Here is a 15,380-nt window from a genome sequence, read left to right on the forward strand (position 1 = left end):
ATTGCCTGCCTGACCCTTGTGCTGGCTGTGCTGAGAGAAGTGTGCAGCGTTGCAATGTGGAAAGGCAGCAGCGTGCAGGCGGCAGGCTGGTGTGAGGTGGGCGGGGCTTGCAGTTTTCCTTGGGGAGGTGGAGAAGAAAAAAGAGAGCTAGGTGGGGACGGCATGAAGGGGAGCGAGTATCAGGCATATAGGCTAGAATTAGCAGGAGAAGGAGAGAAAGAGGAGGAGAAGTAGAAGTAGAAGTAGAAAAAGAGAGAGAAAAAATTGAAAACAACCGGAAAGAAGAAGTGGCGAGGGTGCTAGGGTGGCCAGCTTGAATAGGCGAGAAGACGGTGCTGCAGATGCCTACGGCCATACTAGTCTGAAAACGCCCGATCTCGTCTGATCTCGGAAGCTAAGCAGACTCAGGCCTGGTTAGTACTTGGATGGGAGACCGCCTGGGAATACCAGGTGCAGTAGGCTTTTGCGGCCAGCAGTGACTGCTCACGCCAAGCACTCTCCACACCAGAGGCAGGCCAACCTTTTGCTGCTCTCTGCGTCCTCGCCATTCCTCCCAACACTTGCCTGCGGGCTCAACTCAGGCAGGCGGCTTGGTCGGGCCATTCAGCTGCTGCAGCTTTGCCGGGCCTTTGCAACGCAGCACGGTTGTGTGCCTTGGCGTGCTGCACTTTGATGGGCACGCCAGCTGGCCCGTGTGGCCGCAAGCCAGTGTGTCGGCAGGACGTTCTCTCTCCTAGCCTGAAGGCGCCGCATGAATGCAAGTTGTGGCATTGGGGCTGGTGTGGAAAGCGAAGGAAGAGAGAGCTGGCTTGCATTGCCTGCCTGACCCTTGTGCTGGCTGTGCTGAGAGAAGTGCGCAGCGTTGCAATGTGGAAAGGCAGCAGCGTGCAGGCGGCAGGCTGGTGTGAGGTAGACGGGGCTTGCAGTTTTCCTTGAGGAGGTGGAGAAGAAAAAAGAGAGCTCGGTGGGGATGGCATGAAGGGGAGCGAGTATCAGGCATATAGGCTAGAATTAGCAGGAGAAGGAGAGAAAGAGGAGGAGAAGTAGAAGTAGAAGTAGAAAAAGAGAGAGAAAAAATTGAAAACAACCGGAAAGAAGAAGTGGCGAGGGTGCTAGGGTGGCCAGCTTGAATAGGCGAGAAGACGGTGCTGCAGATGCCTACGGCCATACTAGTCTGAAAACGCCCGATCTCGTCTGATCTCGGAAACTAAGCAGACTCAGGCCTGGTTAGTACTTGGATGGGAGACCGCCTGGGAATACCAGGTGCAGTAGGCTTTTGCGGCCAGCAGAGACTGCTCACGCCAAGCACTCTCCACACCAGAGGCAGGCCAACCTTTTGCTGCTCTCTGCGTCCTCGCCATTCCTCCCAACACTTGCCTGCGGGCTCAACTCAGGCAGGCGGCTTGGTCGGGCCATTCAGCTGCTGCAGCTTTGCCGGGCCTTTGCAACGCAGCACGGTTGGGTGCCTTGGCGTGCTGCACTTTGATGGGCCCGCCAGCTGGCCCGTGTGGCCGCAAGCCAGTGTGTCGGCAGGACGTTCTCCTAGCCTGAAGGCGCCGCATGAATGCAAGTTGTGGCATTGGGGCTGGTGTGGAAAGCGAAGGAAGAGAGAGCTGGCTTGCATTGCCTGCCTGACCCTTGTGCTGGCTGTGCTGAGAGAAGTGTGCAGCGTTGCAATGTGGAAAGGCAGCAGCGTGCAGGCGGCAGGCTGGTGTGAGGTGGGCGGGGCTTGCAGTTTTCCTTGGGGAGGTGGAGAAGAAAAAAGAGAGCTAGGTGGGGACGGCATGAAGGGGAGCGAGTATCAGGCATATAGGCTAGAATTAGCAGGAGAAGGAGAGAAAGAGGAGGAGAAGTAGAAGTAGAAGTAGAAAAAGAGAGAGAAAAAATTGAAAACAACCGGAAAGAAGAAGTGGCGAGGGTGCTAGGGTGGCCAGCTTGAATAGGCGAGAAGACGGTGCTGCAGATGCCTACGGCCATACTAGTCTGAAAACGCCCGATCTCGTCTGATCTCGGAAGCTAAGCAGACTCAGGCCTGGTTAGTACTTGGATGGGAGACCGCCTGGGAATACCAGGTGCAGTAGGCTTTTGCGGCCAGCAGTGACTGCTCACGCCAAGCACTCTCCACACCAGAGGCAGGCCAACCTTTTGCTGCTCTCTGCGTCCTCGCCATTCCTCCCAACACTTGCCTGCGGGCTCAACTCAGGCAGGCGGCTTGGTCGGGCCATTCAGCTGCTGCAGCTTTGCCGGGCCTTTGCAACGCAGCACGGTTGTGTGCCTTGGCGTGCTGCACTTTGATGGGCACGCCAGCTGGCCCGTGTGGCCGCAAGCCAGTGTGTCGGCAGGACGTTCTCTCTCCTAGCCTGAAGGCGCCGCATGAATGCAAGTTGTGGCATTGGGGCTGGTGTGGAAAGCGAAGGAAGAGAGAGCTGGCTTGCATTGCCTGCCTGACCCTTGTGCTGGCTGTGCTGAGAGAAGTGCGCAGCGTTGCAATGTGGAAAGGCAGCAGCGTGCAGGCGGCAGGCTGGTGTGAGGTAGACGGGGCTTGCAGTTTTCCTTGAGGAGGTGGAGAAGAAAAAAGAGAGCTCGGTGGGGATGGCATGAAGGGGAGCGAGTATCAGGCATATAGGCTAGAATTAGCAGGAGAAGGAGAGAAAGAGGAGGAGAAGTAGAAGTAGAAGTAGAAAAAGAGAGAGAAAAAATTGAAAACAACCGGAACGAAGAAGTGGCGAGGGTGCTAGGGTGGCCAGCTTGAATAGGCGAGAAGACGGTGCTGCAGATGCCTACGGCCATACTAGTCTGAAAACGCCCGATCTCGTCTGATCTCGGAAGCTAAGCAGACTCAGGCCTGGTTAGTACTTGGATGGGAGACCGCCTGGGAATACCAGGTGCAGTAGGCTTTTGCGGCCAGCAGTGACTGCTCACGCCAAGCACTCTCCACACCAGAGGCAGGCCAACCTTTTGCTGCTCTCTGCGTCCTCGCCATTCCTCCCAACACTTGCCTGCGGGCTCAACTCAGGCAGGCGGCTTGGTCGGGCCATTCAGCTGCTGCAGCTTTGCCGGGCCTTTGCAACGCAGCACGGTTGGGTGCCTTGGCGTGCTGCACTTTGATGGGCCCGCCAGCTGGCCCGTGTGGCCGCAAGCCAGTGTGTCGGCAGGACGTTCTCCTAGCCTGAAGGCGCCGCATGAATGCAAGTTGTGGCATTGGGGCTGGTGTGGAAAGCGAAGGAAGAGAGAGCTGGCTTGCATTGCCTGCCTGACCCTTGTGCTGGCTGTGCTGAGAGAAGTGCGCAGCGTTGCAATGTGGAAAGGCAGCAGCGTGCAGGCGGCAGGCTGGTGTGAGGTGGGCGGGGCTTGCAGTTTTCCTTGGGGAGGTGGAGAAGAAAAAAGAGAGCTAGGTGGGGACGGCATGAAGGGGAGCGAGTATCAGGCATATAGGCTAGAATTAGCAGGAGAAGGAGAGAAAGAGGAGGAGAAGTAGAAGTAGAAGTAGAAAAAGAGAGAGAAAAAATTGAAAACAACCGGAAAGAAGAAGTGGCGAGGGTGCTAGGGTGGCCAGCTTGAATAGGCGAGAAGACGGTGCTGCAGATGCCTACGGCCATACTAGTCTGAAAACGCCCGATCTCGTCTGATCTCGGAAGCTAAGCAGACTCAGGCCTGGTTAGTACTTGGATGGGAGACCGCCTGGGAATACCAGGTGCAGTAGGCTTTTGCGGCCAGCAGTGACTGCTCACGCCAAGCACTCTCCACACCAGAGGCAGGCCAACCTTTTGCTGCTCTCTGCGTCCTCGCCATTCCTCCCAACACTTGCCTGCGGGCTCAACTCAGGCAGGCGGCTTGGTCGGGCCATTCAGCTGCTGCAGCTTTGCCGGGCCTTTGCAACGCAGCACGGTTGTGTGCCTTGGCGTGCTGCACTTTGATGGGCACGCCAGCTGGCCCGTGTGGCCGCAAGCCAGTGTGTCGGCAGGACGTTCTCTCTCCTAGCCTGAAGGCGCCGCATGAATGCAAGTTGTGGCATTGGGGCTGGTGTGGAAAGCGAAGGAAGAGAGAGCTGGCTTGCATTGCCTGCCTGACCCTTGTGCTGGCTGTGCTGAGAGAAGTGCGCAGCGTTGCAATGTGGAAAGGCAGCAGCGTGCAGGCGGCAGGCTGGTGTGAGGTAGGCGGGGCTTGCAGTTTTCCTTGAGGAGGTGGAGAAGAAAAAAGAGAGCTCGGTGGGGATGGCATGAAGGGGAGCGAGTATCAGGCATATAGGCTAGAATTAGCAGGAGAAGGAGAGAAAGAGGAGGAGAAGTAGAAGTAGAAGTAGAAAAAGAGAGAGAAAAAACTGAAAACAACCGGAAAGAAGAAGTGGCGAGGGTGCTAGGGTGGCCAGCTTGAATAGGCGAGAAGACGGTGCTGCAGATGCCTACCGCCATACTAGTCTGAAAACGCCCGATCTCGTCTGATCTCGGAAGCTAAGCAGACTCAGGCCTGGTTAGTACTTGGATGGGAGACCGCCTGGGAATACCAGGTGCAGTAGGCTTTTGCGGCCAGCAGAGACTGCTCACGCCAAGCACTCTCCACACCAGAGGCAGGCCAACCTTTTGCTGCTCTCTGCGTCCTCGCCATTCCTCCCAACACTTGCCTGCGGGCTCAACTCAGGCAGGCGGCTTGGTCGGGCCATTCAGCTGCTGCAGCTTTGCCGGGCCTTTGCAACGCAGCACGGTTGTGTGCCTTGGCGTGCTGCACTTTGATGGGCACGCCAGCTGGCCCGTGTGGCCGCAAGCCAGTGTGTCGGCAGGACGTTCTCTCTCCTAGCCTGAAGGCGCCGCATGAATGCAAGTTGTGGCATTGGGGCTGGTGTGGAAAGCGAAGGAAGAGAGAGCTGGCTTGCATTGCCTGCCTGACCCTTGTGCTGGCTGTGCTGAGAGAAGTGCGCAGCGTTGCAATGTGGAAAGGCAGCAGCGTGCAGGCGGCAGGCTGGTGTGAGGTGGGCGGGGCTTGCAGTTTTCCTTGGGGAGGTGGAGAAGAAAAAAGAGAGCTAGGTGGGGACGGCATGAAGGGGAGCGAGTATCAGGCATATAGGCTAGAATTAGCAGGAGAAGGAGAGAAAGAGGAGGAGAAGTAGAAGTAGAAGTAGAAAAAGAGAGAGAAAAAATTGAAAACAACCGGAAAGAAGAAGTGGCGAGGGTGCTAGGGTGGCCAGCTTGAATAGGCGAGAAGACGGTGCTGCAGATGCCTACGGCCATACTAGTCTGAAAACGCCCGATCTCGTCTGATCTCGGAAGCTAAGCAGACTCAGGCCTGGTTAGTACTTGGATGGGAGACCGCCTGGGAATACCAGGTGCAGTAGGCTTTTGCGGCCAGCAGTGACTGCTCACGCCAAGCACTCTCCACACCAGAGGCAGGCCAACCTTTTGCTGCTCTCTGCGTCCTCGCCATTCCTCCCAACACTTGCCTGCGGGCTCAACTCAGGCAGGCGGCTTGGTCGGGCCATTCAGCTGCTGCAGCTTTGCCGGGCCTTTGCAACGCAGCACGGTTGTGTGCCTTGGCGTGCTGCACTTTGATGGGCACGCCAGCTGGCCCGTGTGGCCGCAAGCCAGTGTGTCGGCAGGACGTTCTCTCTCCTAGCCTGAAGGCGCCGCATGAATGCAAGTTGTGGCATTGGGGCTGGTGTGGAAAGCGAAGGAAGAGAGAGCTGGCTTGCATTGCCTGCCTGACCCTTGTGCTGGCTGTGCTGAGAGAAGTGCGCAGCGTTGCAATGTGGAAAGGCAGCAGCGTGCAGGCGGCAGGCTGGTGTGAGGTAGGCGGGGCTTGCAGTTTTCCTTGAGGAGGTGGAGAAAAAAAAAGAGAGCTCGGTGGGGATGGCATGAAGGGGAGCGAGTATCAGGCATATAGGCTAGAATTAGCAGGAGAAGGAGAGAAAGAGGAGGAGAAGTAGAAGTAGAAGTAGAAAAAGAGAGAGAAAAAACTGAAAACTACCGGAAAGAAGAAGTGGCGAGGGTGCTAGGGTGGCCAGCTTGAATAGGCGAGAAGACGGTGCTGCAGATGCCTACGGCCATACTAGTCTGAAAACGCCCGATCTCGTCTGATCTCGGAAGCTAAGCAGACTCAGGCCTGGTTAGTACTTGGATGGGAGACCGCCTGGGAATACCAGGTGCAGTAGGCTTTTGCGGCCAGCAGTGACTGCTCACGCCAAGCACTCTCCACACCAGAGGCAGGCCAACCTTTTGCTGCTCTCTGCGTCCTCGCCATTCCTCCCAACACTTGCCTGCGGGCTCAACTCAGGCAGGCGGCTTGGTCGGGCCATTCAGCTGCTGCAGCTTTGCCGGGCCTTTGCAACGCAGCACGGTTGTGTGCCTTGGCGTGCTGCACTTTGATGGGCACGCCAGCTGGCCCGTGTGGCGCAAGCCAGTGTGTCGGCAGGACGTTCTCTCTCCTAGCCTGAAGGCGCCGCATGAATGCAAGTTGTGGCATTGGGGCTGGTGTGGAAAGCGAAGGAAGAGAGAGCTGGCTTGCATTGCCTGCCTGACCCTTGTGCTGGCTGTGCTGAGAGAAGTGCGCAGCGTTGCAATGTGGAAAGGCAGCAGCGTGCAGGCGGCAGGCTGGTGTGAGGTAGGCGGGGCTTGCAGTTTTCCTTGAGGAGGTGGAGAAGAAAAAAGAGAGCTCGGTGGGGATGGCATGAAGGGGAGCGAGTATCAGGCATATAGGCTAGAATTAGCAGGAGAAGGAGAGAAAGAGGAGGAGAAGTAGAAGTAGAAGTAGAAAAAGAGAGAGAAAAAACTGAAAACAACCGGAAAGAAGAAGTGGCGAGGGTGCTAGGGTGGCCAGCTTGAATAGGCGAGAAGACGGTGCTGCAGATGCCTACGGCCATACTAGTCTGAAAACGCCCGATCTCGTCTGATCTCGGAAGCTAAGCAGACTCAGGCCTGGTTAGTACTTGGATGGGAGACCGCCTGGGAATACCAGGTGCAGTAGGCTTTTGCGGCCAGCAGAGACTGCTCACGCCAAGCACTCTCCACACCAGAGGCAGGCCAACCTTTTGCTGCTCTCTGCGTCCTCGCCATTCCTCCCAACACTTGCCTGCGGGCTCAACTCAGGCAGGCGGCTTGGTCGGGCCATTCAGCTGCTGCAGCTTTGCCGGGCCTTTGCAACGCAGCACGGTTGTGTGCCTTGGCGTGCTGCACTTTGATGGGCACGCCAGCTGGCCCGTGTGGCCGCAAGCCAGTGTGTCGGCAGGACGTTCTCTCTCCTAGCCTGAAGGCGCCGCATGAATGCAAGTTGTGGCATTGGGGCTGGTGTGGAAAGCGAAGGAAGAGAGAGCTGGCTTGCATTGCCTGCCTGACCCTTGTGCTGGCTGTGCTGAGAGAAGTGCGCAGCGTTGCAATGTGGAAAGGCAGCAGCGTGCAGGCGGCAGGCTGGTGTGAGGTGGGCGGGGCTTGCAGTTTTCCTTGGGGAGGTGGAGAAGAAAAAAGAGAGCTAGGTGGGGACGGCATGAAGGGGAGCGAGTATCAGGCATATAGGCTAGAATTAGCAGGAGAAGGAGAGAAAGAGGAGGAGAAGTAGAAGTAGAAGTAGAAAAAGAGAGAGAAAAAATTGAAAACAACCGGAAAGAAGAAGTGGCGAGGGTGCTAGGGTGGCCAGCTTGAATAGGCGAGAAGACGGTGCTGCAGATGCCTACGGCCATACTAGTCTGAAAACGCCCGATCTCGTCTGATCTCGGAAGCTAAGCAGACTCAGGCCTGGTTAGTACTTGGATGGGAGACCGCCTGGGAATACCAGGTGCAGTAGGCTTTTGCGGCCAGCAGAGACTGCTCACGCCAAGCACTCTCCACACCAGAGGCAGGCCAACCTTTTGCTGCTCTCTGCGTCCTCGCCATTCCTCCCAACACTTGCCTGCGGGCTCAACTCAGGCAGGCGGCTTGGTCGGGCCATTCAGCTGCTGCAGCTTTGCCGGGCCTTTGCAACGCAGCACGGTTGTGTGCCTTGGCGTGCTGCACTTTGATGGGCACGCCAGCTGGCCCGTGTGGCCGCAAGCCAGTGTGTCGGCAGGACGTTCTCTCTCCTAGCCTGAAGGCGCCGCATGAATGCAAGTTGTGGCATTGGGGCTGGTGTGGAAAGCGAAGGAAGAGAGAGCTGGCTTGCATTGCCTGCCTGACCCTTGTGCTGGCTGTGCTGAGAGAAGTGCGCAGCGTTGCAATGTGGAAAGGCAGCAGCGTGCAGGCGGCAGGCTGGTGTGAGGTGGGCGGGGCTTGCAGTTTTCCTTGGGGAGGTGGAGAAGAAAAAAGAGAGCTAGGTGGGGACGGCATGAAGGGGAGCGAGTATCAGGCATATAGGCTAGAATTAGCAGGAGAAGGAGAGAAAGAGGAGGAGAAGTAGAAGTAGAAGTAGAAAAAGAGAGATAAAAAATTGAAAACAACCGGAAAGAAGAAGTGGCGAGGGTGCTAGGGTGGCCAACTTGAATAGGCGAGAAGACGGTGCTGCAGATGCCTACGGCCATACTAGTCTGAAAACGCCCGATCTCGTCTGATCTCGGAAGCTAAGCAGACTCAGGCCTGGTTAGTACTTGGATGGGAGACCGCCTGGGAATACCAGGTGCAGTAGGCTTTTGCGGCCAGCAGAGACTGCTCACGCCAAGCACTCTCCACACCAGAGGCAGGCCAACCTTTTGCTGCTCTCTGCGTCCTCGCCATTCCTCCCAACACTTGCCTGCGGGCTCAACTCAGGCAGGCGGCTTGGTCGGGCCATTCAGCTGCTGCAGCTTTGCCGGGCCTTTGCAACGCAGCACGGTTGGGTGCCTTGGCGTGCTGCACTTTGATGGGCCCGCCAGCTGGCCCGTGTGGCCGCAAGCCAGTGTGTCGGCAGGACGTTCTCCTAGCCTGAAGGCGCCGCATGAATGCAAGTTGTGGCATTGGGGCTGGTGTGGAAAGCGAAGGAAGAGAGAGCTGGCTTGCATTGCCTGCCTGACCCTTGTGCTGGCTGTGCTGAGAGAAGTGCGCAGCGTTGCAATGTGGAAAGGCAGCAGCGTGCAGGCGGCAGGCTGGTGTGAGGTGGGCGGGGCTTGCAGTTTTCCTTGGGGAGGTGGAGAAGAAAAAAGAGAGCTAGGTGGGGACGGCATGAAGGGGAGCGAGTATCAGGCATATAGGCTAGAATTAGCAGGAGAAGGAGAGAAAGAGGAGGAGAAGTAGAAGTAGAAGTAGAAAAAGAGAGAGAAAAAATTGAAAACAACCGGAAAGAAGAAGTGGCGAGGGTGCTAGGGTGGCCAGCTTGAATAGGCGAGAAGACGGTGCTGCAGATGCCTACGGCCATACTAGTCTGAAAACGCCCGATCTCGTCTGATCTCGGAAGCTAAGCAGACTCAGGCCTGGTTAGTACTTGGATGGGAGACCGCCTGGGAATACCAGGTGCAGTAGGCTTTTGCGGCCAGCAGTGACTGCTCACGCCAAGCACTCTCCACACCAGAGGCAGGCCAACCTTTTGCTGCTCTCTGCGTCCTCGCCATTCCTCCCAACACTTGCCTGCGGGCTCAACTCAGGCAGGCGGCTTGGTCGGGCCATTCAGCTGCTGCAGCTTTGCCGGGCCTTTGCAACGCAGCACGGTTGTTTGCCTTGGCGTGCTGCACTTTGATGGGCACGCCAGCTGGCCCGTGTGGCCGCAAGCCAGTGTGTCGGCAGGACGTTCTCTCTCCTAGCCTGAAGGCGCCGCATGAATGCAAGTTGTGGCATTGGGGCTGGTGTGGAAAGCGAAGGAAGAGAGAGCTGGCTTGCATTGCCTGCCTGACCCTTGTGCTGGCTGTGCTGAGAGAAGTGCGCAGCGTTGCAATGTGGAAAGGCAGCAGCGTGCAGGCGGCAGGCTGGTGTGAGGTAGGCGGGGCTTGCAGTTTTCCTTGAGGAGGTGGAGAAGAAAAAAGAGAGCTCGGTGGGGATGGCATGAAGGGGAGCGAGTATCAGGCATATAGGCTAGAATTAGCAGGAGAAGGAGAGAAAGAGGAGGAGAAGTAGAAGTAGAAGTAGAAAAAGAGAGAGAAAAAATTGAAAACAACCGGAAAGAAGAAGTGGCGAGGGTGCTAGGGTGGCCAGCTTGAATAGGCGAGAAGACGGTGTTGCAGATGCCTACGGCCATACTAGTCTGAAAACGCCCGATCTCGTCTGATCTCGGAAGCTAAGCAGACTCAGGCCTGGTTAGTACTTGGATGGGAGACCGCCTGGGAATACCAGGTGCAGTAGGCTTTTGCGGCCAGCAGAGACTGCTCACGCCAAGCACTCTCCACACCAGAGGCAGGCCAACCTTTTGCTGCTCTCTGCGTCCTCGCCATTCCTCCCAACACTTGCCTGCGGGCTCAACTCAGGCAGGCGGCTTGGTCGGGCCATTCAGCTGCTGCAGCTTTGCCGGGCCTTTGCAACGCAGCACGGTTGGGTGCCTTGGCGTGCTGCACTTTGATGGGCCCGCCAGCTGGCCCGTGTGGCCGCAAGCCAGTGTGTCGGCAGGACGTTCTCCTAGCCTGAAGGCGCCGCATGAATGCAAGTTGTGGCATTGGGGCTGGTGTGGAAAGCGAAGGAAGAGAGAGCTGGCTTGCATTGCCTGCCTGACCCTTGTGCTGGCTGTGCTGAGAGAAGTGCGCAGCGTTGCAATGTGGAAAGGCAGCAGCGTGCAGGCGGCAGGCTGGTGTGAGGTGGGCGGGGCTTGCAGTTTTCCTTGGGGAGGTGGAGAAGAAAAAAGAGAGCTAGGTGGGGACGGCATGAAGGGGAGCGAGTATCAGGCATATAGGCTAGAATTAGCAGGAGAAGGAGAGAAAGAGGAGGAGAAGTAGAAGTAGAAGTAGAAAAAGAGAGAGAAAAAATTGAAAACAACCGGAAAGAAGAAGTGGCGAGGGTGCTAGGGTGGCCAGCTTGAATAGGCGAGAAGACGGTGCTGCAGATGCCTACGGCCATACTAGTCTGAAAACGCCCGATCTCGTCTGATCTCGGAAGCTAAGCAGACTCAGGCCTGGTTAGTACTTGGATGGGAGACCGCCTGGGAATACCAGGTGCAGTAGGCTTTTGCGGCCAGCAGTGACTGCTCACGCCAAGCACTCTCCACACCAGAGGCAGGCCAACCTTTTGCTGCTCTCTGTGTCCTCGCCATTCCTCCCAACACTTGCCTGCGGGCTCAAGTCAGGCAGGCGGCTTGGTCGGGCCATTCAGCTGCTGCAGCTTTGCCGGGCCTTTGCAACGCAGCACGGTTGTGTGCCTTGGCGTGCTGCACTTTGATGGGCACGCCAGCTGGCCCGTGTGGCCGCAAGCCACTGTGTCGGCAGGACGTTCTCTCTCCTAGCCTGAAGGCGCCGCATGAATGCAAGTTGTGGCATTGGGGCTGGTGTGGAAAGCGAAGGAAGAGAGAGCTGGCTTGCATTGCCTGCCTGACCCTTGTGCTGGCTGTGCTGAGAGAAGTGCGCAGCGTTGCAATGTGGAAAGGCAGCAGCGTGCAGGCGGCAGGCTGGTGTGAGGTAGGCGGGGCTTGCAGTTTTCCTTGAGGAGGTGGAGAAGAAAAAAGAGAGCTCGGTGGGGATGGCATGAAGGGGAGCGAGTATCAGGCATATAGGCTAGAATTAGCAGGAGAAGGAGAGAAAGAGGAGGAGAAGTAGAAGTAGAAGTAGAAAAAGAGAGAGAAAAAATTGAAAACAACCGGAAAGAAGAAGTGGCGAGGGTGCTAGGGTGGCCAGCTTGAATAGGCGAGAAGACGGTGTTGCAGATGCCTACGGCCATACTAGTCTGAAAACGCCCGATCTCGTCTGATCTCGGAAGCTAAGCAGACTCAGGCCTGGTTAGTACTTGGATGGGAGACCGCCTGGGAATACCAGGTGCAGTAGGCTTTTGCGGCCAGCAGAGACTGCTCACGCCAAGCACTCTCCACACCAGAGGCAGGCCAACCTTTTGCTGCTCTCTGCGTCCTCGCCATTCCTCCCAACACTTGCCTGCGGGCTCAACTCAGGCAGGCGGCTTGGTCGGGCCATTCAGCTGCTGCAGCTTTGCCGGGCCTTTGCAACGCAGCACGGTTGGGTGCCTTGGCGTGCTGCACTTTGATGGGCCCGCCAGCTGGCCCGTGTGGCCGCAAGCCAGTGTGTCGGCAGGACGTTCTCCTAGCCTGAAGGCGCCGCATGAATGCAAGTTGTGGCATTGGGGCTGGTGTGGAAAGCGAAGGAAGAGAGAGCTGGCTTGCATTGCCTGCCTGACCCTTGTGCTGGCTGTGCTGAGAGAAGTGCGCAGCGTTGCAATGTGGAAAGGCAGCAGCGTGCAGGCGGCAGGCTGGTGTGAGGTGGGCGGGGCTTGCAGTTTTCCTTGGGGAGGTGGAGAAGAAAAAAGAGAGCTAGGTGGGGACGGCATGAAGGGGAGCGAGTATCAGGCATATAGGCTAGAATTAGCAGGAGAAGGAGAGAAAGAGGAGGAGAAGTAGAAGTAGAAGTAGAAAAAGAGAGAGAAAAAATTGAAAACAACCGGAAAGAAGAAGTGGCGAGGGTGCTAGGGTGGCCAGCTTGAATAGGCGAGAAGACGGTGCTGCAGATGCCTACGGCCATACTAGTCTGAAAACGCCCGATCTCGTCTGATCTCGGAAGCTAAGCAGACTCAGGCCTGGTTAGTACTTGGATGGGAGACCGCCTGGGAATACCAGGTGCAGTAGGCTTTTGCGGCCAGCAGTGACTGCTCACGCCAAGCACTCTCCACACCAGAGGCAGGCCAACCTTTTGCTGCTCTCTGTGTCCTCGCCATTCCTCCCAACACTTGCCTGCGGGCTCAAGTCAGGCAGGCGGCTTGGTCGGGCCATTCAGCTGCTGCAGCTTTGCCGGGCCTTTGCAACGCAGCACGGTTGTGTGCCTTGGCGTGCTGCACTTTGATGGGCACGCCAGCTGGCCCGTGTGGCCGCAAGCCAGTGTGTCGGCAGGACGTTCTCTCTCCTAGCCTGAAGGCGCCGCATGAATGCAAGTTGTGGCATTGGGGCTGGTGTGGAAAGCGAAGGAAGAGAGAGCTGGCTTGCATTGCCTGCCTGACCCTTGTGCTGGCTGTGCTGAGAGAAGTGCGCAGCGTTGCAATGTGGAAAGGCAGCAGCGTGCAGGCGGCAGGCTGGTGTGAGGTAGGCGGGGCTTGCAGTTTTCCTTGAGGAGGTGGAGAAGAAAAAAGAGAGCTCGGTGGGGATGGCATGAAGGGGAGCGAGTATCAGGCATATAGGCTAGAATTAGCAGGAGAAGGAGAGAAAGAGGAGGAGAAGTAGAAGTAGAAGTAGAAAAAGAGAGAGAAAAAATTGAAAACAACCGGAAAGAAGAAGTGGCGAGGGTGCTAGGGTGGCCAGCATGAATAGGCGAGAAGACGGTGCTGCAGATGCCTACGGCCATACTAGTCTGAAAACGTCTGATCTCGGAAGCTAAGCAGACTCAGGCCTGGTTAGTACTTGGATGGGAGACCGCCTGGGAATACCAGGTGCAGTAGGCTTTTGCGGCCAGCAGAGACTGCTCACGCCAAGCACTCTCCACACCAGAGGCAGGCCAACCTTTTGCTGCTCTCTGCGTCCTCGCCATTCCTCCCAACACTTGCCTGCGGGCTCAACTCAGGCAGGCGGCTTGGTCGGGCCATTCAGCTGCTGCAGCTTTGCCGGGCCTTTGCAACGCAGCACGGTTGTGTGCCTTGGCGTGCTGCACTTTGATGGGCACGCCAGCTGGCCCGTGTGGCCGCAAGCCAGTGTGTCGGCAGGACGTTCTCTCTCCTAGCCTGAAGGCGCCGCATGAATGCAAGTTGTGGCATTGGGGCTGGTGTGGAAAGCGAAGGAAGAGAGAGCTGGCTTGCATTGCCTGCCTGACCCTTGTGCTGGCTGTGCTGAGAGAAGTGCGCAGCGTTGCAATGTGGAAAGGCAGCAGCGTGCAGGCGGCAGGCTGGTGTGAGGTGGGCGGGGCTTGCAGTTTTCCTTGGGGAGGTGGAGAAGAAAAAAGAGAGCTAGGTGGGGACGGCATGAAGGGGAGCGAGTATCAGGCATATAGGCTAGAATTAGCAGGAGAAGGAGAGAAAGAGGAGGAGAAGTAGAAGTAGAAGTAGAAAAAGAGAGAGAAAAAATTGAAAACAACCGGAAAGAAGAAGTGGCGAGGGTGCTAGGGTGGCCAGCTTGAATAGGCGAGAAGACGGTGCTGCAGATGCCTACGGCCATACTAGTCTGAAAACGCCCGATCTCGTCTGATCTCGGAAGCTAAGCAGACTCAGGCCTGGTTAGTACTTGGATGGGAGACCGCCTGGGAATACCAGGTGCAGTAGGCTTTTGCGGCCAGCAGTGACTGCTCACGCCAAGCACTCTCCACACCAGAGGCAGGCCAACCTTTTGCTGCTCTCTGCGTCCTCGCCATTCCTCCCAACACTTGCCTGCGGGCTCAACTCAGGCAGGCGGCTTGGTCGGGCCATTCAGCTGCTGCAGCTTTGCCGGGCCTTTGCAACGCAGCACGGTTGTTTGCCTTGGCGTGCTGCACTTTGATGGGCACGCCAGCTGGCCCGTGTGGCCGCAAGCCAGTGTGTCGGCAGGACGTTCTCTCTCCTAGCCTGAAGGCGCCGCATGAATGCAAGTTGTGGCATTGGGGCTGGTGTGGAAAGCGAAGGAAGAGAGAGCTGGCTTGCATTGCCTGCCTGACCCTTGTGCTGGCTGTGCTGAGAGAAGTGCGCAGCGTTGCAATGTGGAAAGGCAGCAGCGTGCAGGCGGCAGGCTGGTGTGAGGTAGGCGGGGCTTGCAGTTTTCCTTGAGGAGGTGGAGAAGAAAAAAGAGAGCTCGGTGGGGATGGCATGAAGGGGAGCGAGTATCAGGCATATAGGCTAGAATTAGCAGGAGAAGGAGAGAAAGAGGAGGAGAAGTAGAAGTAGAAGTAGAAAAAGAGAGAGAAAAAATTGAAAACAACCGGAAAGAAGAAGTGGCGAGGGTGCTAGGGTGGCCAGCTTGAATAGGCGAGAAGACGGTGTTGCAGATGCCTACGGCCATACTAGTCTGAAAACGCCCGATCTCGTCTGATCTCGGAAGCTAAGCAGACTCAGGCCTGGTTAGTACTTGGATGGGAGACCGCCTGGGAATACCAGGTGCAGTAGGCTTTTGCGGCCAGCAGAGACTGCTCACGCCAAGCACTCTCCACACCAGAGGCAGGCCAACCTTTTGCTGCTCTCTGCGTCCTCGCCATTCCTCCCAACACTTGCCTGCGGGCTCAACTCAGGCAGGCGGCTTGGTCGGGCCATTCAGCTGCTGCAGCTTTGCCGGGCCTTTGCAACGCAGCACGGTTGTGTGCCTTGGCGTGCTGCACTTTGATGGGCACGCCAGCTGGCCCGTGTGGCCGCAAGCCAGTGTGTCGGCAGGACGTTCTCTCTCCTAGCCTGAAAGCGCCGCATGAATGCAAGTTGTGGCATTGGGGC

At 57.1% G+C, this 15,380-nt stretch overlaps 18 non-coding genes and 1 pseudogene across 18 annotated transcripts; all 19 read left to right on the forward strand.

The window, feature by feature from the left end:
* The first annotated feature begins 343 nt into the window (after positions 1-343).
* LOC140412852 (5S ribosomal RNA) lies at positions 344-462 on the forward strand. The gene has a single exon (XR_011942038.1). It is a non-coding gene; the product is annotated as a 5S ribosomal RNA (ribosomal RNA).
* A 694-nt stretch (positions 463-1,156) lies between these two features.
* LOC140414267 (5S ribosomal RNA) lies at positions 1,157-1,275 on the forward strand. The gene has a single exon (XR_011943407.1). It is a non-coding gene; the product is annotated as a 5S ribosomal RNA (ribosomal RNA).
* Positions 1,276-1,965: 690 nt separating this feature from the next.
* On the forward strand, positions 1,966-2,084 carry LOC140412853 (5S ribosomal RNA). Its single transcript, XR_011942039.1, has one exon. It is a non-coding gene; the product is annotated as a 5S ribosomal RNA (ribosomal RNA).
* A 694-nt stretch (positions 2,085-2,778) lies between these two features.
* On the forward strand, positions 2,779-2,897 carry LOC140412854 (5S ribosomal RNA). Its single transcript, XR_011942040.1, has one exon. It is a non-coding gene; the product is annotated as a 5S ribosomal RNA (ribosomal RNA).
* Positions 2,898-3,587: 690 nt separating this feature from the next.
* Positions 3,588-3,706, forward strand: LOC140412855 (5S ribosomal RNA). Its single transcript, XR_011942041.1, has one exon. It is a non-coding gene; the product is annotated as a 5S ribosomal RNA (ribosomal RNA).
* Positions 3,707-4,400: 694 nt separating this feature from the next.
* LOC140413261 (5S ribosomal RNA) lies at positions 4,401-4,519 on the forward strand. Its single transcript, XR_011942436.1, has one exon. It is a non-coding gene; the product is annotated as a 5S ribosomal RNA (ribosomal RNA).
* A 694-nt stretch (positions 4,520-5,213) lies between these two features.
* On the forward strand, positions 5,214-5,332 carry LOC140412856 (5S ribosomal RNA). The gene has a single exon (XR_011942042.1). It is a non-coding gene; the product is annotated as a 5S ribosomal RNA (ribosomal RNA).
* Positions 5,333-6,026: 694 nt separating this feature from the next.
* LOC140412858 (5S ribosomal RNA) lies at positions 6,027-6,145 on the forward strand. Its single transcript, XR_011942044.1, has one exon. It is a non-coding gene; the product is annotated as a 5S ribosomal RNA (ribosomal RNA).
* Positions 6,146-6,838: 693 nt separating this feature from the next.
* Positions 6,839-6,957, forward strand: LOC140412859 (5S ribosomal RNA). The gene has a single exon (XR_011942045.1). It is a non-coding gene; the product is annotated as a 5S ribosomal RNA (ribosomal RNA).
* Positions 6,958-7,651: 694 nt separating this feature from the next.
* Positions 7,652-7,770, forward strand: LOC140412860 (5S ribosomal RNA). Its single transcript, XR_011942046.1, has one exon. It is a non-coding gene; the product is annotated as a 5S ribosomal RNA (ribosomal RNA).
* Positions 7,771-8,464: 694 nt separating this feature from the next.
* On the forward strand, positions 8,465-8,583 carry LOC140412861 (5S ribosomal RNA). Its single transcript, XR_011942047.1, has one exon. It is a non-coding gene; the product is annotated as a 5S ribosomal RNA (ribosomal RNA).
* A 690-nt stretch (positions 8,584-9,273) lies between these two features.
* Positions 9,274-9,392, forward strand: LOC140412862 (5S ribosomal RNA). Its single transcript, XR_011942048.1, has one exon. It is a non-coding gene; the product is annotated as a 5S ribosomal RNA (ribosomal RNA).
* A 694-nt stretch (positions 9,393-10,086) lies between these two features.
* Positions 10,087-10,205, forward strand: LOC140412863 (5S ribosomal RNA). Its single transcript, XR_011942049.1, has one exon. It is a non-coding gene; the product is annotated as a 5S ribosomal RNA (ribosomal RNA).
* Positions 10,206-10,895: 690 nt separating this feature from the next.
* On the forward strand, positions 10,896-11,014 carry LOC140412864 (5S ribosomal RNA). Its single transcript, XR_011942051.1, has one exon. It is a non-coding gene; the product is annotated as a 5S ribosomal RNA (ribosomal RNA).
* Positions 11,015-11,708: 694 nt separating this feature from the next.
* Positions 11,709-11,827, forward strand: LOC140412865 (5S ribosomal RNA). Its single transcript, XR_011942052.1, has one exon. It is a non-coding gene; the product is annotated as a 5S ribosomal RNA (ribosomal RNA).
* A 690-nt stretch (positions 11,828-12,517) lies between these two features.
* LOC140412866 (5S ribosomal RNA) lies at positions 12,518-12,636 on the forward strand. Its single transcript, XR_011942053.1, has one exon. It is a non-coding gene; the product is annotated as a 5S ribosomal RNA (ribosomal RNA).
* Positions 12,637-13,330: 694 nt separating this feature from the next.
* LOC140415641 (5S ribosomal RNA) lies at positions 13,331-13,439 on the forward strand (annotated as a pseudogene).
* Positions 13,440-14,133: 694 nt separating this feature from the next.
* LOC140412867 (5S ribosomal RNA) lies at positions 14,134-14,252 on the forward strand. Its single transcript, XR_011942054.1, has one exon. It is a non-coding gene; the product is annotated as a 5S ribosomal RNA (ribosomal RNA).
* A 694-nt stretch (positions 14,253-14,946) lies between these two features.
* On the forward strand, positions 14,947-15,065 carry LOC140412869 (5S ribosomal RNA). The gene has a single exon (XR_011942056.1). It is a non-coding gene; the product is annotated as a 5S ribosomal RNA (ribosomal RNA).
* The last annotated feature ends 315 nt before the right edge of the window (positions 15,066-15,380 follow it).

The sequence above is a fragment of the Scyliorhinus torazame genome, chromosome 4 (assembly GCF_047496885.1).
Source record: "Scyliorhinus torazame isolate Kashiwa2021f chromosome 4, sScyTor2.1, whole genome shotgun sequence".
Lineage (NCBI taxonomy): Eukaryota > Metazoa > Chordata > Chondrichthyes > Carcharhiniformes > Scyliorhinidae > Scyliorhinus > Scyliorhinus torazame.